Source organism: Ostrinia furnacalis, unplaced genomic scaffold (genome assembly GCF_004193835.3).
Source record: "Ostrinia furnacalis isolate ACB-3 unplaced genomic scaffold, ASM419383v2 OfSCF1161, whole genome shotgun sequence".
Taxonomy (NCBI): Eukaryota; Metazoa; Arthropoda; class Insecta; order Lepidoptera; family Crambidae; genus Ostrinia; species Ostrinia furnacalis.
The window spans coordinates 88,297-94,296 of NW_021131400.1; positions in this window are offsets into that span (position 1 = coordinate 88,297).

The window sequence follows — 6,000 nt, forward strand, 5'->3', positions numbered from 1 at the left end:
CTACCGGCATTTTTATGTCTCAAAAAATCACTTAATCAGCCCTTCACTGTTGGTCATCTATTATATTTTTTTCACAATTATTTCATTTTATTTTGTAATAACAGTGGCAGTTGAACCCTAAGATATGATTTGCAGGCAATGACAGACTGTTTGGGGTGCCATAGGACTTGTGATTGGGGGGGGGGGGGAATCGCCCCGGGTGCCAACCCATGCTACGCCGCCACTGATCCTAGTTCATATCAACCACAAAACTCAGCAATACAATGTGTGAAAAAATGTGTAACTTCGCCCGCATGAATTTCAGCCCTTACAAAAAGCAGTTGTCCCGCGCGTCCCCTTTCAAAACTCGGGATAAAAACTAGGTTATCCTGTTTTTCCCAGGGTCTCAAACTATCTTTTCCTACAGCCTTTACTTAAATGGATTCAGCAACATTCCTACACAGAGAAGACTACAAACATACAAAAAAGTCAACGTTTTGCCACTTATCTAAAGGGCTAAGCTATCGTACTTTCGTAATCAAAATTCAAATGGAAGTAAGAAAGAAAGAAAAGAAAGAAAAGTATTTATTCGATGCTAGTACAAAATAAAATAACAAATAGATATAACAAAACCAAACAGTAAAGTACATGCACCAAAATGGCATCTGCTCAGTATAAGCCGTGACGGCAGAGAGCACGTCACGACCACTGGTATTTTGCGGATGCCAGTTGAGCAAAAGGGCGCAGCCCGCCCAAGAACAATCGGTCTACAAATAAGTGATTTTAAATTTTAATTTTAAATAAAGTAAATGATATAAGTAAATGAATATCTACCTATTAACCACGAACTTCAGCAAGGAACAAGACTAGCTAAAATCTCATAATATAGTATTAACATTATCAACATATTATAGCACATCAGTGGGCGGAGTCTGTCCGCTGCCAAGTCACGCCTGCGTCCGCGCACCTTGGCCCATTGGCGCTAGTGCCCATTGGAGCTCTTAATGACGGGTTCAATCCGATTGGATTTTTCCCAAAATAACCCTGTAAAGGTGAGTATAGATTAGAGCATTCACATGTAACAGAACAACGAGCCGCTCTATGATATTGTTTTAATGTTATGAACCAAACCAAACGTCTTATAAACGCGCACCGTTTTCACAGCTTCGCTAATATCTTCACATCGCTTATCTTCCTAGCACATCTTTAAAAGTCATAAGTCACATCTTTATACAAGTAAATAAATAAATAAATAAATAAATAAATAAATAAGTGATAGATAAGTGGATAACACCTACACCTTTTCACGGCATCGCTACACATCTTGCTCAGCTAATCTTTCCTAACACATCTCTAACCCCCTCTAATAAGTAATTCACTCGTTGAACACTCCTTTCATCATCATCATCATCATTTCAGCCATAGGACGTCCACTGCTGAACATAGGCGTCCCCCAATGCTTTCCATGTTGATCGATTGGTAGCGGCCTGCGTCCAGCGCTTCCCTGCTACCTTTATGATGTCATCGGTCCACCTTGTGGGTGGACGACCCACGCTGCGTCCCATGCAGAACACTCCATTAGTGACGTTTAATATGGAAATGTCACTATAACTACTGTTCAACGAGTGTCTTTTTATTCGTAAAGGCACGGTAAGGGGTTGAATTCTTCGTAACAAACACTAATGTGAACGCAGCCTAAAGACGGTAATAGTGATTTTGTTTGTGTTTTGAAGCTATTAAAATGTGTGGCTCGTTGAAAATACTTTATGGTTAGCGGTTTATTTTGATTAAAATGTCGGTGATCTCGAATTAAGTAGTTGTTGAATCTCTTCGGCTAGTTAATCGATTTGAGTGTTTTGTATTGCATCATATTATTATAGTAACGCCCGTATTCACAAATGATGCTTGCTTAAGTGAAGCAGCAAATCGAACGCACAGCGTTGAATAGAGCTCTGTGATTGGTTCGTGTTTCACACAGTGCGTCCAAGCGCCCTGTGAGACCTCATACGGGCTCCAATACGGGCGTAAGTCAATTATTTTACTGTCTAAAAACAAATATTAATGTTTTTCTTTCCAATGACAGATGACTATAACGTCACTTACAAGGTTTCGATGCGCGCGCGCATAATACATATTTAAACTGCACGGAACAAAATCAGTTTTTTTCCGAATAACTTTAAAAATACAATTTGAAAAAAAAAGCTATTACTGAACCTATTCACGATGGACTAATTTATCTGCTATAGGTACTCTCAATTTTCTAAACCACGACATTTTGCTGGGTTAATTCAGGGAGGTATATAATAATTTTTCAAAAGCAAAAAAAAAACAAGTAAAATAGTTTCAAAAACATTTTAATTAATTAAAAATGTAACATTTTACAAAAATATATTTACATGTGTAATAATGTAAGTATAGTTTACTAACTTACGACCTATTTAAAACTAAATTCACTTAACTGACATTTACACCCTTTTACTAAGAGAACAAATGTTACTAAAACTATATAAAAAGATTTATTATACACAAAACTAACGCCCGTATCCACAAACATTACTATGAGGTCTCATAGACGCACAGGGTGACACACGAACCAAACACAGAGCTCTATTCAATGCTGTGCGTTCGATTTGCTGCTTCACTTAAGCAACTTTGTGAATACGGACTTAAGTAAAATTAAGCTTTAATGTCATTATAATAAGGGTTAATCTCATTTATCCAGTTTTAGAATACGAAGCGTATTTTAAATGGCAGTCTGACTACCCTCAAAAAAGCGATATAAGCAAATCACTTTGATAAAATAGTGATCAAAGGTCATAGCAGACTTATCAACTCGGAAAGGGATCAACACCGTATCGCCTTTCGCGAGCTGTCATCGCCTTTCGCGAGCTGTCATCGCCTTTCGCGAGCTGTCATCGTCTTACGCGCGCTGTCAACCGCGAGGCGAGGCGTTTACGTTACGGTGCGGATAAGTGTGCGTTACAGTATGGAGTTTCATACAAATAATACTGACCGCCTCGAGTTGATACGGTTACGATTCCTTTCCCGGTTGATGAATGTGCTACTTCCTTAAATTTATTGGAAGGCTACGAATTTTTTAGATCTATTTTATGCATATAAAAAAGCTCAGCTCAGCACTTCCCATACAAATTTCATACAATACAATTGGTAGTAAAAACCATTATGCAAAATTTCCAAGGCACTACTTCTCTGAAATATTTTATTCTAGGCCTGAAACCTCATTAGTTCTTAATCAACTGTAAAATAAGATTTTTGATAACCTTGTCATCAATTAAATTGTTTTTAGTGATTTAATTTTTTCTTATATGGCCATCTTTACCTTGAAATATCTGAGAAACGTTATAGATCGTTTCATCCACTCGGCCGCGCCTCAGCAATGTTTGGTCTCGGTCGCGCGGGGTGCGGGGAGTGTGGTCCGAGCAATCCGTAAGGCATTACTGTAGTGTGCGTGTGCACTCATGGAGCATTTAGCGTGTACCGATAACACTCAAACATTCGCGGAATGGTGGGGCGCGTCTTCGTGGATGGCACTATCTATTAAAATTGGTAGTAAAAACCAATAAGCAACATTTTCAAGGCACAAATTCTCCGAAATATTTTATTCTAGGCCTGAAACCCAATAAGTTCTCAATATAAAAGTAACTAAAGCCTGGTCCGTGAGCACGTAGAATTTTGTCCAATGACCCCAAGCTACCCATCCTTATCGCTCGCGCGTAATTGTGCTCACGGACCAGGCTTTAGTTACTTTTATATTTTTCATATTATTATGGCGATATTTACTTTCAAATATTTTGAGAACGTGACACTTAAGGGTACCATATTATTTGACATTATTTGTTAAAGTTCCTCTATCAATATACCACTTTAATCGCCGCAACTTTAAAAATAAAACAAAATGGCGGGCATGTTCAACCCCCATTAAAGCATTATATGCCTGGAATGAAGTCTTTTTTATAATATTCTAGAATATTTTTAAGGCAATAATAATTGATTTTTAAGTATTTTCAGAGACAATATAGGGTGAAAATAGCCGAGCTGCGGACAAAATAAATGTTCAAGTTAGGACAATAACTCGCGGCTGCGTTTCATTTGGCTCCGGTGGACACCGTCGGGTTTTAGTGGGTAGGCCCCGCCCTTAGTGAGCAAGCGGGGAGAGTCCCACATAACCCACTGGCCGTCCCCATTGATCAGTGAGTATACACAAAGCATTTCTCGACGTAAAAAATGTTAAAAAAAGGCAACATGAACATGTTTCTAAAAAAAAAGAAATTGTTTTGTAGAAGTAGTTAAAAATATTTTCACCCTATATTTAACCGCTTGAGTCCCAGACGGCATTCATTAATGTCATAACAATTGATTATCTATTGTGTCTAGATTTGCGGGCCTTGAAGGATTAAAAGGCAACGGCTGACATTGTAGGCCATACTTGAATTTAATTAAAGTGAAAATTCGATATAATTGTGCGTTGCAAAGTATCCAAAAGTATTTATTTTACAGTATTCTATTTCCAATACAGATATTTAAATATCAGGCATTTATTTATTATTATTTACAAGATATCAAAATTGGTGTTTTACATTTCATTTATACGAGATTACCTTAAAATTGTATATTAATTCTCATCAATTCAAGTTTCAAGACAAATGGATATATGAGTCGTCTAGTTTCAAAACCCGCTAAAACGCTCCTGCAACTAATTTCTGTTTATATCTCTAAATGATGCTACTGCAATTTTCTCATCATACTGTTCAATTATTTTCGATCAAAATACACTAAAAGACTACTTAACTAGCACTTAAAATTCGGTTTGTGTTACAAACTCCGCTAAAACGCCGTCCGTTTCTTTCAAAACCCTCTAAAAGTTGATTGACCAATGGTAGCACGGTATTTTGGTCACGTGACTGCGAAATCAGTATGGAGATTTTTTCATAACGTGCTTGCTTCATAATTTGCTCTTATCAAATCCCGCTAAAATACAACATGTCCGTTTCAAATCCCATTAAAACCGAATGTTCGTAACAAAAGACGCCAAAATGAAAATAGTTTTCATTATAATTCAAATTATATTTAATTTAAAGATAAATAGCAATTACTGTTAGTATTGCCAGATGACAATAATAATTCGTATCATATTTTTTTTTGCCTAAGGCCAAAGCTATATGGATAAGCGGTTTTTTTCAATTTCTCGAAAACTTATCAAAATCGTTTTAGCGGGATTTGAAACTAGACGCCTCATATAAACAAAAATAATAGCACTCAACCGAGTCCGTGCCTGGGTTATGGGAGAGGCACGGGAGGGGTGACATTGACATATTATGACGTGACAGAGCATAAAGTTGACCCACGCTGAACTGTCCCACCAAACTCAATGACAGGGGGGCGCTACCATCGTTCAACTATATGGTTTCCAACATGACAAAAATCGGAACCAGCGATCCGGTATTGTAATGGGGCAGCAAGGTTCTGGAATGGAGGCCACGTACCGGAAAACGCAGCGTGGGACGTCCACCACAAGGTGGACCGACGACCTGATAAAGGTAGCAGGAAGGCGCTGGATGCAGGCCGCTACCAACCGTGCGATGTGGAAGTCATTGGGGGAGGCCTATGTTCAGCAGTGGACGTCCTGTGACTGAAATGATGATGATGATCCGGTATTGACGGTGGCGCCCCGCTGTCAATGTCATGGATAGGACAGTTCAGTATTTTGGAACTATACAAATCTGAAGTCTCACTAACGTTTGACGTCACATAAAAACCCTCCCTCCCCGCTTCCATACCCCAGGCACTGACCCAGTTAAGCGATGAGTATAATGTCAAATACCCATTTTAATCCATTTTCTTTTAAGTAGACAATTATTTTAGTTATTTGAGGCACAGTTGCAAAAATATGACCGATTTTGTATCAATTATTAAGTAATTATTTAGTCCAATTTTCATGTTGATTAAACCAACTGTCATTTTGATCCACAGACAAGTAATACCAAATGTCCGAATGACTTG